This window comes from Phyllobates terribilis, unplaced genomic scaffold (genome assembly GCF_046119375.1).
Source record: "Phyllobates terribilis strain yellow unplaced genomic scaffold, ASM4611937v1 Scaffold_986__1_contigs__length_492241, whole genome shotgun sequence".
NCBI classification, from domain to species: Eukaryota; Metazoa; Chordata; class Amphibia; order Anura; family Dendrobatidae; genus Phyllobates; species Phyllobates terribilis.
The window spans coordinates 158,241-176,878 of NW_027363746.1; the positions used below are offsets into that span (position 1 = coordinate 158,241).

Consider the following 18,638-nt stretch of genomic DNA (forward strand, 5'->3'; position numbering starts at 1 on the left):
GCTTCTGCAACTTTTAACATGAAAAATCCAATGAGGAGAAGAAAAGCAAAGCCAAAGAGTCCATCCCAAAATCCGACAAACAAGCAAAATGAACAAAAAGCATTGAATTCAATTCTTTCTGATTTTAGAAACTGCATTAAAGAAGGGGTGCACCGGTCCTGGAGATACTGCAATACCAGGTCAATGCGTGGAGTGGACAGAGCAAGCTCTTTTTCCATCTCCCTGTTCTAAAAATCCATTTAATATATGGTCCCCAGATAGGGGACGTATCAGATATTAAACTGATAAGAACAGATACTACACTTGATCTTAGCCAAAAGGCCGAGAAGCGATAACCAGAATTGGTTTCCGACTACGGTGCCACCCAAGGATTCTGAAAAGTCCATTTGTGGAGATGGCCACCTGGACTCCCGTTAAGAAGACATGCTGTCAACCTCTAGATCCCTCACATGCCTGCACTTTTCGGCTTGCTGCTGCTGCAATCCACGCGTTTTAGATCTGCATAACTCCACCTCTTTTAGCACAGTACCCTCAACCCCCGGCTGTTCCCACCCGCCTCAACACCGTTGGAAGGGAGGAGAACCAATTAAGGCTGGGGGGGGGGTGGAACGAGCAGCTGTCTACCCTTAGCAGGAGGGTTGCTGATTAATTACCTCTCCTGCTGCTGCTGCTGGCTGTCCAGCAGCAGACTGAAGGTGGCTGCTGCTGTGCGCAGGTATATAAAGGCTCAGAGCCTATTATGACACGCGCAGCCAGCGTTCCATTGCCACATTCCGTCTACTGCAGGCGGGATACCTGGATGGCTGAATGTCACTGAGAAGCTCACAGAGACCGCCATAAGCAACAGTTTAAAAGAATGCCACAGACTAATCAACCAAACTTTTTGGGTTGGTTTCTCTTTTATAGTCTGCAGGCATTAAATGAAAGAAGTCAGTGTTCCAGCAGAGGGAGACAACGTTTCAGAAAAGGCATTGTAGCAAACCAAAAAATAAATTTTAAGCGCAGCAGAGTAACCAGCTCACATACCTGTTAGCTCAGGTGAGTTTAAAAGGCTGCTGTTGATAACAAGGGCATTTGCTAAATAGATGGTGTGTGTGCAACAATATACTGAAAGGTCAATTATATTGTGCAGCTTATCTCACCACCTGTAGTTATTTAGGTGAAAGCTCCAAAATGCTTGCCTAATATGTCTGTTTATCCAAAAGGAAGTATAGAGGGAGAGCTAGATAGATAGCATTGCATTACATTACATTACATGGCAATGCAATGCACAGTTGCTGAAGTTGAACCAAAATGAGCTTGTCATCTGGCTTCTGCAACTTTTAACATGAAAAATCCAATGAGGAGAAGAAAAGCAAAGCCAAAGAGTTCATCCCAAAATCCGACAAACAAGCAAAATGAACAAAAAGCATTGAATTCAATTCTTTCTGATTTTAGAAACTGCATTAAAGAAGGGGTGCACCGGTCCTGGAGATACTGCAATACCAGGTCAATGCGTGGAGTGGACAGAGCAAGCTCTTTTTCCATCTCCCTGTTCTAAAAATCCATTTAATATATGGTCCCCAGATAGGGGACGTATCAGATATTAAACTGATAAGAACAGATACTACACTTGATCTTAGCCAAAAGGCCGAGAAGCGATAACCAGAATTGGTTTCCGACTACGGTGCCACCCAAGGATTCTGAAAAGTCCATTTGTGGAGATGGCCACCTGGACTCCCGTTAAGAAGACATGCTGTCAACCTCTAGATCCCTCACATGCCTGCACTTTTCGGCTTGCTGCTGCTGCAATCCACGGGTTTTAGATCTGCATAACTCCACCTCTTTTAGCACAGTACCCTCAACCCCCGGCTGTTCCCACCCGCCTCAACACCGTTGGAAGGGAGGAGAACCAATTAAGGCGGGGGGGGGGGGTGGAACGAGCAGCTGTCTACCCTTAGCAGGAGGGTTGCTGATTAATTACCTCTCCTGCTGCTGCTGCTGCTGGCTGTCCAGCAGCAGACTGAAGGTGGCTGCTGCTGTGCGCAGGTATATAAAGGCTCAGAGCCTATTATGACACGCGCAGCCAGCGTTCCATTGCCACATTCCGTCTACTGCAGGCGGGATACCTGGATGGCTGAATGTCACTGAGAAGCTCACAGAGACCGCCATAAGCAACAGTTTAAAAGAATGCCACAAACTAATCAACCAAACTTTTTGGGTTGGTTTCTCTTTTATAGTCTGCAGGCATTAAATGAAAGAAGTCAGTGTTCCAGCAGAGGGAGACAACGTTTCAGAAAAGGCATTGTAGCAAACCAAAAAAGAAATTTTAAGCGCAGCAGAGTAACCAGCTCACATACCTGTTAGCTCAGGTGAGTTTAAAAGGCTGCTGTTGATAACAAGGGCATTTGCTAAATAGATGGTGTGTGTGCAACAATATACTGAAAGGTCAATTATATTGTGCAGCTTATCTCACCACCTGTAGTTATTTAGGTGAAAGCTCCAAAATGCTTGCCTAATATGTCTGTTTATCCAAAAGGAAGTATAGAGGGAGAGCTAGATAGATAGCATTGCATTACATTACATTACATGGCAATGCAATGCACAGTTGCTGAAGTTGAACCAAAATGAGCTTGTCATCTGGCTTCTGCAACTTTTAACATGAAAAATCCAATGAGGAGAAGAAAAGCAAAGCCAAAGAGTCCATCCCAAAATCCGACAAACAAGCAAAATGAACAAAAAGCATTGAATTCAATTCTTTCTGATTTTAGAAACTGCATTAAAGAAGGGGTGCACCGGTCCTGGAGATACTGCAATACCAGGTCAATGCGTGGAGTGGACAGAGCAAGCTCTTTTTCCATCTCCCTGTTCTAAAAATCCATTTAATATATGGTCCCCAGATAGGGGACGTATCAGATATTAAACTGATAAGAACAGATACTACACTTGATCTTAGCCAAAAGGCCGAGAAGCGATAACCAGAATTGGTTTCCGACTACGGTGCCACCCAAGGATTCTGAAAAGTCCATTTGTGGAGATGGCCACCTGGACTCCCGTTAAGAAGACATGCTGTCAACCTCTAGATCCCTCACATGCCTGCACTTTTCGGCTTGCTGCTGCTGCAATCCACGCGTTTTAGATCTGCATAACTCCACCTCTTTTAGCACAGTACCCTCAACCCCCGGCTGTTCCCACCCGCCTCAACATCGTTGGAAGGGAGGAGAACCAATTAAGGCGGGGGGGGGGGTGGAACGAGCAGCTGTCTACCCTTAGCAGGAGGGTTGTTGATTAATTACCTCTCCTGCTGCTGCTGCTGCTGGCTGTCCAGCAGCAGACTGAAGGTGGCTGCTGCTGTGCGCAGGTATATAAAGGCTCAGAGCCTATTATGACACGCGCAGCCAGCGTTCCATTGCCACATTCCGTCTACTGCAGGCGGGATACCTGGATGGCTGAATGTCACTGAGAAGCTCACAGAGACCGCCATAAGCAACAGTTTAAAAGAATGCCACAGACTAATCAACCAAACTTTTTGGGTTGGTTTCTCTTTTATAGTCTGCAGGCATTAAATGAAAGAAGTCAGTGTTCCAGCAGAGGGAGGCAACGTTTCAGAAAAGGCATTGTAGCAAACCAAAAAAGAAATTTTAAGCGCAGCAGAGTAACCAGCTCACATACCTGTTAGCTCAGGTGAGTTTAAAAGGCTGCTGTTGATAACAAGGGCATTTGCTAAATAGATGGTGTGTGTGCAACAATATACTGAAAGGTCAATTATATTGTGCAGCTTATCTCACCACCTGTAGTTATTTAGGTGAAAGCTCCAAAATGCTTGCCTAATATGTTTGTTTATCCAAAAGGAAGTATAGAGGGAGAGCTAGATAGATAGCATTGCATTACATTACATTACATGGCAATGCAATGCACAGTTGCTGAAGTTGAACCAAAATGAGCTTGTCATCTGGCTTCTGCAACTTTTAACATGAAAAATCCAATGAGGAGAAGAAAAGCAAAGCCAAAGAGTCCATCCCAAAATCCGACAAACAAGCAAAATGAACAAAAAGCATTGAATTCAATTCTTTCTGATTTTAGAAACTGCATTAAAGAAGGGGTGCACCGGTCCTGGAGATACTGCAATACCAGGTCAATGCGTGGAGTGGACAGAGCAAGCTCTTTTTCCATCTCCCTGTTCTAAAAATCCATTTAATATATGGTCCCCAGATAGGGGACGTATCAGATATTAAACTGATAAGAAGAGATACTACACTTGATCTTAGCCAAAAGGCCGAGAAGCGATAACCAGAATTGGTTTCCGACTACGATGCCACCCAAGGATTCTGAAAAGTCCATTTGTGGAGATGGCCACCTGGACTCCCGTTAAGAAGACATGCTGTCAACCTCTAGATCCCTCACATGCCTGCACTTTTCGGCTTGCTGCTGCTGCAATCCACGCGTTTTAGATCTGCATAACTCCACCTCTTTTAGCACAGTACCCTCAACCCCCGGCTGTTCCCACCCGCCTCAACACCGTTGGAAGGGAGGAGAACCAATTAAGGCGGGGGGGGGGGTGGAACGAGCAGCTGTCTACCCTTAGCAGGAGGGTTGCTGATTAATTACCTCTCCTGCTGCTGCTGCTGCTGGCTGTCCAGCAGCAGACTGAAGGTGGCTGCTGCTGTGCGCAGGTATATAAAGGCTCAGAGCCTATTATGACACGCGCAGCCAGCGTTCCATTGCCACATTCCGTCTACTGCAGGCGGGATACCTGGATGGCTGAATGTCACTGAGAAGCTCACAGAGACCGCCATAAGCAACAGTTTAAAAGAATGCCACAAACTAATCAACCAAACTTTTTGGGTTGGTTTCTCTTTTATAGTCTGCAGGCATTAAATGAAAGAAGTCAGTGTTCCAGCAGAGGGAGACAACGTTTCAGAAAAGGCATTGTAGCAAACCAAAAAAGAAATTTTAAGCGCAGCAGAGTAACCAGCTCACATACCTGTTAGCTCAGGTGAGTTTAAAAGGCTGCTGTTGATAACAAGGGCATTTGCTAAATAGATGGTGTGTGTGCAACAATATACTGAAAGGTCAATTATATTGTGCAGCTTATCTCACCACCTGTAGTTATTTAGGTGAAAGCTCCAAAATGCTTGCCTAATATGTCTGTTTATCCAAAAGGAAGTATAGAGGGAGAGCTAGATAGATAGCATTGCATTACATTACATTACATGGCAATGCAATGCACAGTTGCTGAAGTTGAACCAAAATGAGCTTGTCATCTGGCTTCTGCAACTTTTAACATGAAAAATCCAATGAGGAGAAGAAAAGCAAAGCCAAAGAGTCCATCCCAAAATCCGACAAACAAGCAAAATGAACAAAAAGCATTGAATTCAATTCTTTCTGATTTTAGAAACTGCATTAAAGAAGGGGTGCACCGGTCCTGGAGATACTGCAATACCAGGTCAATGCGTGGAGTGGACAGAGCAAGCTCTTTTTCCATCTCCCTGTTCTAAAAATCCATTTAATATATGGTCCCCAGATAGGGGACGTATCAGATATTAAACTGATAAGAACAGATACTACACTTGATCTTAGCCAAAAGGCCGAGAAGCGATAACCAGAATTGGTTTCCGACTACGGTGCCACCCAAGGATTCTGAAAAGTCCATTTGTGCAGATGGCCACCTGGACTCCCGTTAAGAAGACATGCTGTCAACCTCTAGATCCCTCACATGCCTGCACTTTTCGGCTTGCTGCTGCTGCAATCCACGCGTTTTAGATCTGCATAACTCCACCTCTTTTAGCACAGTACCCTCAACCCCCGGCTGTTCCCACCCGCCTCAACACCGTTGGAAGGGAGGAGAACCAATTAAGGCGGGGGGGGGGGGGGGTGGAACGAGCAGCTGTCTACCCTTAGCAGGAGGGTTGCTGATTAATTACCTCTACTGCTGCTGCTGCTGCTGGCTGTCCAGCAGCAGACTGAAGGTGGCTGCTGCTGTGCGCAGGTATATAAAGGCTCAGAGCCTATTATGACACGCGCAGCCAGTGTTCCATTGCCACATTCCGTCTACTGCAGGCGGGATACCTGGATGGCTGAATGTCACTGAGAAGCTCACAGAGACCGCCATAAGCAACAGTTTAAAAGAATGCCACAGACTAATCAACCAAACTTTTTGGGTTGGTTTCTCTTTTATAGTCTGCAGGCATTAAATGAAAGAAGTCAGTGTTCCAGCAGAGGGAGACAACGTTTCAGAAAAGGCATTGTAGCAAACCAAAAAAGAAATTTTAAGCGCAGCAGAGTAACCAGCTCACATACCTGTTAGCTCAGGTGAGTTTAAAAGGCTGCTGTTGATAACAAGGGCATTTGCTAAATAGATGGTGTGTGTGCAACAATATACTGAAAGGTCAATTATATTGTGCAGCTTATCTCACCACCTGTAGTTATTTAGGTGAAAGCTCCAAAATGCTTGCCTAATATGTCTGTTTATCCAAAAGGAAGTATAGAGGGAGAGCTAGATAGATAGCATTGCATTACATTACATTACATGGCAATGCAATGCACAGTTGCTGAAGTTGAACCAAAATGAGCTTGTCATCTGGCTTCTGCAACTTTTAACATGAAAAATCCAATGAGGAGAAGAAAAGCAAAGCCAAAGAGTCCATCCCAAAATCCGACAAACAAGCAAAATGAACAAAAAGCATTGAATTCAATTCTTTCTGATTTTAGAAACTGCATTAAAGAAGGGGTGCACCGGTCCTGGAGAAACTGCAATACCAGGTCAATGCGTGGAGTGGACAGAGCAAGCTCTTTTTCCATCTCCCTGTTCTAAAAATCCATTTAATATATGGTCCCCAGATAGGGGACGTATCAGATATTAAACTGATAAGAACAGATACTACACTTGATCTTAGCCAAAAGGCCGAGAAGCGATAACCAGAATTGGTTTCCGACTACGGTGCCACCCAAGGATTCTGAAAAGTCCATTTGTGGAGATGGCCACCTGGACTCCCGTTAAGAAGACATGCTGTCAACCTCTAGATCCCTCACATGCCTGCACTTTTCGGCTTGCTGCTGCTGCAATCCACGCGTTTTAGATCTGCATAACTCCACCTCTTTTAGCACAGTACCCTCAACCCCCGGCTGTTCCCACCCGCCTCAACACCGTTGGAAGGGAGGAGAACCAATTAAGGCGGGGGGGGGGTGGAACGAGCAGCTGTCTACCCTTAGCAGGAGGGTTGCTGATTAATTACCTCTCCTGCTGCTGCTGCTGCTGGCTGTCCAACAGCAGACTGAAGGTGGCTGCTGCTGTGCGCAGGTATATAAAGGCTCAGAGCCTATTATGACACGCGCAGCCAGCGTTCCATTGCCACATTCCGTCTACTGCAGGCGGGATACCTGGATGGCTGAATGTCACTGAGAAGCTCACAGAGACCGCCATAAGCAACAGTTTAAAAGAATGCCACAGACTAATCAACCAAACTTTTTGGGTTGGTTTCTCTTTTATAGTCTGCAGGCATTAAATGAAAGAAGTCAGTGTTCCAGCAGAGGGAGACAACGTTTCAGAAAAGGCATTGTAGCAAACCAAAAAAGAAATTTTAAGCGCAGCAGAGTAACCAGCTCACATACCTGTTAGCTCAGGTGAGTTTAAAAGGCTGCTGTTGATAACAAGGGCATTTGCTAAATAGATGGTGTGTGTGCAACAATATACTGAAAGGTCAATTATATTGTGCAGCTTATCTCACCACCTGTAGTTATTTAGGTGAAAGCTCCAAAATGCTTGCCTAATATGTCTGTTTATCCAAAAGGAAGTATAGAGGGAGAGCTAGATAGATAGCATTGCATTACATTACATTACATGGCAATGCAATGCACAGTTGCTGAAGTTGAACCAAAATGAGCTTGTCATCTGGCTTCTGCAACTTTTAACATGAAAAATCCAATGAGGAGAAGAAAAGCAAAGCCAAAGAGTCCATCCCAAAATCCGACAAACAAGCAAAATGAACAAAAAGCATTGAATTCAATTCTTTCTGATTTTAGAAACTGCATTAAAGAAGGGGTGCACCGGTCCTGGAGATACTGCAATACCAGGTCAATGCGTGGAGTGGACAGAGCAAGCTCTTTTTCCATCTCCCTGTTCTAAAAATCCATTTAATATATGGTCCCCAGATAGGGGACGTATCAGATATTAAACTGATAAGAACAGATACTACACTTGATCTTAGCCAAAAGGCCGAGAAGCGATAACCAGAATTGGTTTCCGACTACGGTGCCACCCAAGGATTCTGAAAAGTCCATTTGTGGAGATGGCCACCTGGACTCCCGTTAAGAAGACATGCTGTCAACCTCTAGATCCCTCACATGCCTGCACTTTTCGGCTTGCTGCTGCTGCAATCCACGCGTTTTAGATCTGCATAACTCCACCTCTTTTAGCACAGTACCCTCAACCCCCGGCTGTTCCCACCCGCCTCAACACCGTTGGAAGGGAGGAGAACCAATTAAGGCGGGGGGGGGGGTGGAACGAGCAGCTGTCTACCCTTAGCAGGAGGGTTGCTGATTAATTACCTCTCCTGCTGCTGCTGCTGCTGGCTGTCCAGCAGCAGACTGAAGGTGGCTGCTGCTGTGCGCAGGTATATAAAGGCTCAGAGCCTATTATGACACGCGCAGCCAGCGTTCCATTGCCACATTCCGTCTACTGCAGGCGGGATACCTGGATGGCTGAATGTCACTGAGAAGCTCACAGAGACCGCCATAAGCAACAGTTTAAAAGAATGCCACAGGCTAATCAACCAAACTTTTTGGGTTGGTTTCTCTTTTATAGTCTGCAGGCATTAAATGAAAGAAGTCAGAGTTCCAGCAGAGGGAGACAACGTTTCAGAAAAGGCATTGTAGCAAACCAAAAAAGAAATTTTAAGCGCAGCAGAGTAACCAGCTCACATACCTGTTAGCTCAGGTGAGTTTAAAAGGCTGCTGTTGATAACAAGGGCATTTGCTAAATAGATGGTGTGTGTGCAACAATATACTGAAAGGTCAATTATATTGTGCAGCTTATCTCACCACCTGTAGTTATTTAGGTGAAAGCTCCAAAATGCTTGCCTAATATGTCTGTTTATCCAAAAGGAAGTATAGAGGGAGAGCTAGATAGATAGCATTGCATTACATTACATTACATGGCAATGCAATGCACAGTTGCTGAAGTTGAACCAAAATGAGCTTGTCATCTGGCTTCTGCAACTTTTAACATGAAAAATCCAATGAGGAGAAGAAAAGCAAAGCCAAAGAGTCCATCCCAAAATCCGACAAACAAGCAAAATGAACAAAAAGCATTGAATTCAATTCTTTCTGATTTTAGAAACTGCATTAAAGAAGGGGTGCACCGGTCCTGGAGATACTGCAATACGAGGTCAATGCGTGGAGTGGACAGAGCAAGCTCTTTTTCCATCTCCCTGTTCTAAAAATCCATTTAATATATGGTCCCCAGATAGGGGACGTATCAGATATTAAACTGATAAGAACAGATACTACACTTGATCTTAGCCAAAAGGCCGAGAAGCGATAACCAGAATTGGTTTCCGACTACGGTGCCACCCAAGGATTCTGAAAAGTCCATTTGTGGAGATGGCCACCTGGACTCCCGTTAAGAAGACATGCTGTCAACCTCTAGATCCCTCACATGCCTGCACTTTTCGGCTTGCTGCTGCTGCAATCCACGCGTTTTAGATCTGCATAACTCCACCTCTTTTAGCACAGTACCCTCAACCCCCGGCTGTTCCCACCCGCCTCAACACCGTTGGAAGGGAGGAGAACCAATTAAGGCGGGGGGGGGTGGAACGAGCAGCTGTCTACCCTTAGCAGGAGGGTTGCTGATTAATTACCTCTCCTGCTGCTGCTGCTGCTGGCTGTCCAGCAGCAGACTGAAGGTGGCTGCTGCTGTGCGCAGGTATATAAAGGCTCAGAGCCTATTATGACACGCGCAGCCAGCGTTCCATTGCCACATTCCGTCTACTGCAGGCGGGATACCTGGATGGCTGAATGTCACTGAGAAGCTCACAGAGACCGCCATAAGCAACAGTTTAAAAGAATGCCACAGACTAATCAACCAAACTTTTTGGGTTGGTTTCTCTTTTATAGTCTGCAGGCATTAAATGAAAGAAGTCAGTGTTCCAGCAGAGGGAGACAACGTTTCAGAAAAGGCATTGTAGCAAACCAAAAAAGAAATTTTAAGCGCAGCAGAGTAACCAGCTCACATACCTGTTAGCTCAGGTGAGTTTAAAAGGCTGCTGTTGATAACAAGGGCATTTGCTAAATAGATGGTGTGTGTGCAACAATATACTGAAAGGTCAATTATATTGTGCAGCTTATCTCACCACCTGTAGTTATTTAGGTGAAAGCTCCAAAATGCTTGCCTAATATGTCTGTTTATCCAAAAGGAAGTATAGAGGGAGAGCTAGATAGATAGCATTGCATTACATTACATTACATGGCAATGCAATGCACAGTTGCTGAAGTTGAACCAAAATGAGCTTGTCATCTGGCTTCTGCAACTTTTAACATGAAAAATCCAATGAGGAGAAGAAAAGCAAAGCCAAAGAGTCCATCCCAAAATCCGACAAACAAGCAAAATGAACAAAAAGCATTGAATTCAATTCTTTCTGATTTTAGAAACTGCATTAAAGAAGGGGTGCACCGGTCCTGGAGATACTGCAATACCAGGTCAATGCGTGGAGTGGACAGAGCAAGCTCTTTTTCCATCTCCCTGTTCTAAAAATCCATTTAATATATGGTCCCCAGATAGGGGACGTATCAGATATTAAACTGATAAGAACAGATACTACACTTGATCTTAGCCAAAAGGCCGAGAAGCGATAACCAGAATTGCTTTCCGACTACGGTGCCACCCAAGGATTCTGAAAAGTCCATTTGTGGAGATGGCCACCTGGACTCCCGTTAAGAAGACATGCTGTCAACCTCTAGATCCCTCACATGTCTGCACTTTTCGGCTTGCTGCTGCTGCAATCCACGCGTTTTAGATCTGCATAACTCCACCTCTTTTAGCACAGTACCCTCAACCCCCGGCTGTTCCCACCCGCCTCAACACCGTTGGAAGGGAGGAGAACCAATTAAGGCGGGGGGGGGGGGTGGAACGAGCAGCTGTCTACCCTTAGCAGGAGGGTTGCTGATTAATTACCTCTCCTGCTGCTGCTGCTGCTGGCTGTCCAGCAGCAGACTGAAGGTGGCTGCTGCTGTGCGCAGGTATATAAAGGCTCAGAGCCTATTATGACACGCGCAGCCAGCGTTCCATTGCCACATTCCGTCTACTGCAGGCGGGATACCTGGATGGCTGAATGTCACTGAGAAGCTCACAGAGACCGCCATAAGCAACAGTTTAAAAGAATGCCACAGACTAATCAACCAAACTTTTTGGGTTTGTTTCTCTTTTATAGTCTGCAGGCATTAAATGAAAGAAGTCAGTGTTCCAGCAGAGGGAGACAACGTTTCAGAAAAGGCATTGTAGCAAACCAAAAAAGAAATTTTAAGCCCAGCAGAGTAACCAGCTCACATACCTGTTAGCTCAGGTGAGTTTAAAAGGCTGCTGTTGATAACAAGGGCATTTGCTAAATAGATGGTGTGTGTGCAACAATATACTGAAAGGTCAATTATATTGTGCAGCTTATCTCACCACCTGTAGTTATTTAGGTGAAAGCTCCAAAATGCTTGCCTAATATGTCTGTTTATCCAAAAGGAAGTATAGAGGGAGAGCTAGATAGATAGCATTGCATTACATTACATTACATGGCAATGCAATGCACAGTTGCTGAAGTTGAACCAAAATGAGCTTGTCATCTGGCTTCTGCAACTTTTAACATGAAAAATCCAATGAGGAGAAGAAAAGCAAAGCCAAAGAGTCCATCCCAAAATCCGACAAACAAGCAAAATGAACAAAAAGCATTGAATTCAATTCTTTCTGATTTTAGAAACTGCATTAAAGAAGGGGTGCACCAGTCGTGGAGATACTGCAATACCAGGTCAATGCGTGGAGTGGACAGAGCAAGCTCTTTTTCCATCTCCCTGTTCTAAAAATCCATTTAATATATGGTCCCCAGATAGGGGACGTATCAGATATTAAACTGATAAGAACAGATACTACACTTGATCTTAGCCAAAAGGCCGAGAAGCGATAACCAGAATTGGTTTCCGACTACGGTGCCACCCAAGGATTTTGAAAAGTCCATTTGTGGAGATGGCCACCTGGACTCCCGTTAAGAAGACATGCTGTCAACCTCTAGATCCCTCACATGCCTGCACTTTTCGGCTTGCTGCTGCTGCAATCCACGCGTTTTAGATCTGCATAACTCCACCTCTTTTAGCACAGTACCCTCAACCCCCGGCTGTTCCCGCCCGCCTCAACACCGTTGGAAGGGAGGAGAACCAATTAAGGCGGGGGGGGGGTGGAACGAGCAGCTGTCTACCCTTAGCAGGAGGGTTGCTTATTAATTACCTCTCCTGCTGCTGCTGCTGCTGGCTGTCCAGCAGCAGACTGAAGGTGGCTGCTGCTGTGCGCAGGTATATAAAGGCTCAGAGCCTATTATGACACGCGCAGCCAGCGTTCCATTGCCACATTCCGTCTACTGCAGGCGGGATACCTGGATGGCTGAATGTCACTGAGAAGCTCACAGAGACCGCCATAAGCAACAGTTTAAAAGAATGCCACAGACTAATCAACCAAACTTTTTGGGTTGGTTTCTCTTTTATATTCTGCAGGCATTAAATGAAAGAAGTCAGTGTTCCAGCAGAGGGAGACAACGTTTCAGAAAAGGCATTGTAGCAAACCAAAAAAGAAATTTTAAGCGCAGCAGAGTAACCAGCTCACATACCTGTTAGCTCAGGTGAGTTTAAAAGGCTGCTGTTGATAACAAGGGCATTTGCTAAATAGATGGTGTGTGTGCAACAATATACTGAAAGGTCAATTATATTGTGCAGCTTATCTCACCACCTGTAGTTATTTAGGTGAAAGCTCCAAAATGCTTGCCTAATATGTCTGTTTATCCAAAAGGAAGTATAGAGGGAGAGCTAGATAGATAGCATTGCATTACATTACATTACATGGCAATGCAATGCACAGTTGCTGAAGTTGAACCAAAATGAGCTTGTCATCTGGCTTCTGCAACTTTTAACATGAAAAATCCAATGAGGAGAAGAAAAGCAAAGCCAAAGAGTCCATCCCAAAATCCGACAAACAAGCAAAATGAACAAAAAGCATTGAATTCAATTCTTTCTGATTTTAGAAACTGCATTAAAGAAGGGGTGCACCGGTCCTGGAGATACTGCAATACCAGGTCAATGCGTGGAGTGGACAGAGCAAGCTCTTTTTCCATCTCCCTGTTCTAAAAATCCATTTAATATATGGTCCCCAGATAGGGGACGTATCAGATATTAAACTGATAAGAACAGATTTTTTTTTTTTTTTAATTTGGCTATCCCCCACATGGGGATAAAAACCGTTTATTTAAAATTTAACAAATTACAGAAATAAAACCATTACATCCACATTACACTTTCGGGACTTCAAAGAAAAATAAATATTCCATCACAGCAAATTTTACAAGACTTCAAATATTCCATAGGTTAAAAAGCCATTTGCCTGCCAATGTTACATTCTTTTTCCTGTCCAATAAATAGTATATGTACATTTCACTTTTACAAAAGGCTAAAACATCATCTACTGGTAACATTTCATGTTTAAAAACAGCAATATTTCTAGCATTCCAGAGCGCTATCTTGGCACAATTCACTATCTTCCACGCCATTATTTTTTGGTCCATTGTTGGGCATTCCAGAAGACCATATAACACTCATGCAAAATTAAAGTCCTTGAGGTCCACCATTTTCTCCAGCAGGGGGATTAGTCTTCTCCAGAACTCTTTAGCAAAAGCACAAGTCCATAAAAGATGCTTCACTGTCTCTTCTTCTTGACAACCTTCTCTTGGGCAGATGGCAGACCTCACAAAACCTCTTCTGTACTGGAATGCCCGGCAAGGAAGACAGTGGTGTGCGCAGCTCCAAGACATGTCTTTCTGTACATTAAAAAGATAAGGGGCGTTAATCATTTTCCATATGTGTACAGTTTTGTCATCATCATAACGTTCAATATCACACAACGTCACATCAGTACTAATTTGTTTGAGTAGTGTCTTGCTGTTACATAGATCCCCTGTCTGTTTCTTATTCAATTTAAAATCAAGAATAATTTTCTTTAAAATCTCATAATGTGCAGGTAGGTTAAAAGCATAAGGAAAGGATAAAACCGTTTCAAACCAACCAAACCTTCTCATGAGAAAACCAGTGTTAAAACGCATAAAATAGGAAAGGTAATTATCTTTAAAAAGGGTTTTAAAACAGAAACAGAAAAAATGTATTAAAAGAAACTTATCTAAAACAGGGAAATCTTTCCCACCTTTAACCTTTGGCTTTGTCACAATTTCTCTTTTGAGTTTCTCCATTTTTGAGGTAAAACATACTTTTGTAATTCGTTTCAACAAATTTGTAGGAGGGGGGAACACCAAACTAAGATATAACAGGATAGGTAATATCACCATTTTTACAATCAGAACTTTACCTTCCATTGACAGCTTTCTCATATTCCACATGCAGATTTTCTGATTAATTTTCTGTGCTGCCGCATCCCAGCTATTAAAACCATTATTAGATTCATTAAAAGAAACACCTAAAATAGTGATGGAATCTGTAACTGCAATTGGTACATCATGTAAACGCATCCCCCCGACATTTAAAATATTACATTTAGTAAGATTAATTTTAAAACCGGAAACTGTACAAAAAGACTGAATTTGGCTTATCGTTTTTTGTATTGAAGGTACATCACATCCAAACACGGCTACATCATCCATATAGCTTACAACTTTAACTTGTAGACCGTTCCCTCCGGGTAAGGGTACTCCACATATTTGCTTATCCTGGCGTATTGTACATAAAAGGGGTTCTATAGCACATATAAAAAGCAGGGGGGACAAAGGGCAACCCTGCTTCACCCCTGATTTTAAAACTACCTCTTTTGTTTTAAAACCATTAACTAAAATCTTACTCGTACAATCATTATAAAAAGCTTTAAGAGACAATAAAAACCCACCCGGAATGCCCATTTTTTCTAAAACTTTAAAAAGATAAAAATGAGACACGCGGTCAAAAGCTTTCTCAAAATCCACCGCTAGGATTGACATCTTTGTCTTTCTGGTTTTTACATCTTCAATACAATCTTTCACCAGGTTTAAATTGTCCCAGATACTACGCCCAGGTACCCCGCATACCTGATTTGCATGAATTACTTTATATATCACCTTTTTCAACCGATTTGCACAGATCTTAGCCATAATTTTGTAATCACTATTTAAAAGAGTTATCGGCCTCCAGTTTTTAAGATCCGTTTTGTCACCTTTTTTGTATAGTAGTGATACCTCACCTTTCTTCCATGAGTTGAGTAAAACCTTATTATTAAAAACTTCGGAAAACAAATTAAACAAATCATCTTTTAAAATATCATAAAAACTTATATAAAACTCTATGGGGATACCATCAGGGCCGGGCACTTTACCATTTTTAAAACTCTTCATGGTTTCTAAAATCTCTTCCTCAACTAGAGGTTGGGATAAAAAACTTTGGGCATCAGCATCTAGGGTGGACTTGATCTCCCCCAGGAAAGTGTGTATTAAATCATGGTCTACAGTTTTTACATTAAAAAGATCATTAAAATAGACATTTACCTTATCCAATATAACGTTGATATTATTATCTCCATCTATGTTATCAATTATTGTTTTTGTCTGTTTGTTTTTCTTAAAAAAATACCTGGAACAAGTCTCATCCTCTTCTACGTGTTTTACCTTTGAACGAAAAATCAGTTCTTTTCCTTTTTGTTCCAACCACTTTGAAATTTCTCCTTTAAGACTCAATATATCATTACCTACATCCAGACCATTGTCTTTGAATTTGTACAATGTCTGTAACCTGATATTAAGAAAATTATAGATCTCAAACTTTTCTTTAGCTTTTTGTATGCTTTTCTTAATAAAGAAATCTTTAATGCTTATTTTCATTCTATCCCACCAGGAGCTAAAAGAAATATTGGGGTTTTTCCTTTTTCTACACTTTACATAAAACTCAATAAAATCCGATAAAATTTGTGGATCTTTTAAAAGGGACACATTCAATTTCCAAGATTTCTTACCACATTTCTTCTTTCCATTAATCCTCACTCTAAAAGATAAAACCTTGTGATCTGAGAGAATATTAGTTAAAACTTCACATTTCACTGGCAGTATTTTTTCTGAACCTAAAACAAAATCTATCCTGGAGCTACATGTAGAATTGCTCCAGGTGAAACCAGCGTCTATAGGGCTATCCTTGTTACATTCTTTATACACATCAGTTAATTTACAATCATTTATAATATTGCTTAACATTCCAGACGTTTTGTCATAATTTCTACTCACGGAACCGGAGCGTCGGCTTTCGCCTTTTAAAATACAATTAAAATCACCTGCCAGGATAAAAGGTTCTGAAATGTTAATAAATAAAGGTAAAATTTCCAGCATATCAGCCCTTTCATTTTTATCAGGTGACCCATAAAAATTTAAAAACTGCCATCTTGTCCCATCAATAAAAGCCTTAACTAAAAGAATACGACCCGGTAAAATATCTTGGATAAAATCAATAGACACATTTCCCTTAAAAAGTATAGCTACCCCGGCTGATCCAGTTGCATTTGATCCAGACCAGACCGATGGACCATGTTTCCACTCTTCCTTATATTTTTTGTAAGAAATCTTATGAGGGATATGACATTCTTGTAAAAAGAAAACAGAAGCTGTAAAACAGGTTAAAAAATGTAAAACAGTAGCTCTTCTGGTCTTGGATCCTATGCCTCTCACATTGAGGGAAACACCACTAATGTCAGCCATCATAACAAATGGTTAGGAAGAAACAAAAACTGAACTTTACCTATCCGATGGACGGATCAGACCACTTGGACTTTCACCAACGCCCTCTTCTGAATCCACCGTTATCAAAGAGTCTTCATCATCGGAGAAGGAACATTCACTTAAATTAAGACCCGACGCTACTGGGGTGTAGCTCGGAAGGATATTGAGAGAAAGGTTACACTGGGTCTCCATAGGCTGACCATTTAGGTCCTCATCAGGTGGGTCTCCGAGAGGCTCCGCACTCCCCTGCTGACCCGCAGAGGGTCGTAACACAAGGGCAGGCTGCGCACATGGCGGAGCCTCAGAGTCCCCGGAGGCAGCCAGGTTCGGGGCCCCACCTGGGGCAGCAGAGCCCCGGGACCTCGGGATTCCAGAGTCTACACCCCCGTGAGGGGATGTATCCATCTCCTCCCTATTAGCCACCTCCACGGAACCATTATTTTTCTTATTATGAGACCTCACCAAATGCCACGTACCGCCCTCGCTCTCGTGAGACCCAGTGGGAATTTTGGGCTCGGTGTCAGCCTTTTGGCGCTCTTTTTTGGCCTTACCGACCGCCCCTTTATGATCTTTCTCAGCCTTCCTTTTAGCCTCCTTATGGTCTTTCAGCCAGCTCCTGGGCTCCTGTGAGTTACCTGTCATTGACTCGGAGGGATTGTTACTAGTCGAAGCGCCCTTATCACCTCCCGAGGCTCCAGGTTGCTGTTCCTCCTCCTGAGGGGTGGTCTGATTGGCCCGTCCATTCCCGGATGTCTTGGACTTCTCCTTTTGTTTTTGTTCATCCTCTCTGAACCTGTGAGGGCAAGAAAAATAGAAATGACCAGGTGTCCGACAAAAAGAGCATTTTTTTTCATTTGGGCACTCCTTTGTGTCATGTTCAGTACTGGCACAATTTCTACAAGTGGCACCACAACTATCCTTAGAGTGCCCATAGAGACCACAATACCTACAGAAAAGTGGCATTCCTGAGAAAAAAAAATCCCCATTAGTTTGCCCTATTTTAAATCGTGCTGGAGGAAGTCTCACACCTCCAGGGAATTTTGGGTCTCTTTCACATTTTACTAAAAACTTCCATTTTGAGGTCCAGATGTTAAACTCATTCAACACTTTCCCAATCAATTTCACACTTTTAAAATAAACTGACAAAAAGGAAATAACCTCTGGTGCCGTTATGAAGGGTGAGAAGATTTTCACAACCACCATCTTTACCTCATCCAGGACGTGCTCGATAATCTGAATCCCTTTTAGACCAGGGCTATTTTCTACCGACTTAACTCTGGACAAAACATCTTTGAAAATACCTTCGCCAGTAAAGGTTACATCATAGTCTCCACGTCGAGGATAATCCTGGATAGAAAGGATTTCGTTGGTTCTGACGTGGAGCAGTTTCTCAAGCACGTCCTGGACTACATATCCCAGATTCCGCATATCGGAACCACCAGCCGTAAAGCGGACCCTTATGGTGTTCTTGAGCCTCGCATATAGAGGCACGAGGTTGGGGTCAACCTCCATGGTATGGCGCAACAAAATGCAAATTGCAACCGCCTGCAATCTGCGCCTTCAGAGCTTTGTGATAAAGCACCTGAAGGCTGGGGGATCGCTGCCCGTTACCCTAGGACTAATCCCTCTCCCTAATAGCAGCAGGCAGGTGAAGCCCACCGAAGTGGACGATCCTGCCAG

At 43.3% G+C, this 18,638-nt stretch overlaps 10 non-coding genes and 1 pseudogene across 10 annotated transcripts; all 11 read right to left on the reverse strand.

Moving 5' to 3' along the window:
• Positions 1-142: 142 nt before the first annotated feature.
• Positions 143-333, reverse strand: LOC141241055 (U2 spliceosomal RNA). The gene has a single exon (XR_012305843.1). It is a non-coding gene; the product is annotated as a U2 spliceosomal RNA (small nuclear RNA).
• Positions 334-1,451: 1,118 nt separating this feature from the next.
• Positions 1,452-1,642, reverse strand: LOC141241057 (U2 spliceosomal RNA). Its single transcript, XR_012305845.1, has one exon. It is a non-coding gene; the product is annotated as a U2 spliceosomal RNA (small nuclear RNA).
• Positions 1,643-2,764: 1,122 nt separating this feature from the next.
• On the reverse strand, positions 2,765-2,955 carry LOC141241058 (U2 spliceosomal RNA). The gene has a single exon (XR_012305846.1). It is a non-coding gene; the product is annotated as a U2 spliceosomal RNA (small nuclear RNA).
• Positions 2,956-4,076: 1,121 nt separating this feature from the next.
• On the reverse strand, positions 4,077-4,267 carry LOC141241302 (U2 spliceosomal RNA). Its single transcript, XR_012306082.1, has one exon. It is a non-coding gene; the product is annotated as a U2 spliceosomal RNA (small nuclear RNA).
• A 1,121-nt stretch (positions 4,268-5,388) lies between these two features.
• On the reverse strand, positions 5,389-5,579 carry LOC141241059 (U2 spliceosomal RNA). The gene has a single exon (XR_012305847.1). It is a non-coding gene; the product is annotated as a U2 spliceosomal RNA (small nuclear RNA).
• A 1,125-nt stretch (positions 5,580-6,704) lies between these two features.
• LOC141241233 (U2 spliceosomal RNA) lies at positions 6,705-6,895 on the reverse strand. Its single transcript, XR_012306015.1, has one exon. It is a non-coding gene; the product is annotated as a U2 spliceosomal RNA (small nuclear RNA).
• A 1,120-nt stretch (positions 6,896-8,015) lies between these two features.
• LOC141241060 (U2 spliceosomal RNA) lies at positions 8,016-8,206 on the reverse strand. The gene has a single exon (XR_012305848.1). It is a non-coding gene; the product is annotated as a U2 spliceosomal RNA (small nuclear RNA).
• Positions 8,207-9,327: 1,121 nt separating this feature from the next.
• Positions 9,328-9,518, reverse strand: LOC141241306 (U2 spliceosomal RNA). The gene has a single exon (XR_012306086.1). It is a non-coding gene; the product is annotated as a U2 spliceosomal RNA (small nuclear RNA).
• Positions 9,519-10,637: 1,119 nt separating this feature from the next.
• Positions 10,638-10,828, reverse strand: LOC141241062 (U2 spliceosomal RNA). The gene has a single exon (XR_012305849.1). It is a non-coding gene; the product is annotated as a U2 spliceosomal RNA (small nuclear RNA).
• Positions 10,829-11,950: 1,122 nt separating this feature from the next.
• Positions 11,951-12,141, reverse strand: LOC141241301 (U2 spliceosomal RNA). The gene has a single exon (XR_012306081.1). It is a non-coding gene; the product is annotated as a U2 spliceosomal RNA (small nuclear RNA).
• A 1,120-nt stretch (positions 12,142-13,261) lies between these two features.
• On the reverse strand, positions 13,262-13,464 carry LOC141241332 (U2 spliceosomal RNA; annotated as a pseudogene).
• Between the last annotated feature and the right edge of the window lie 5,174 nt (positions 13,465-18,638).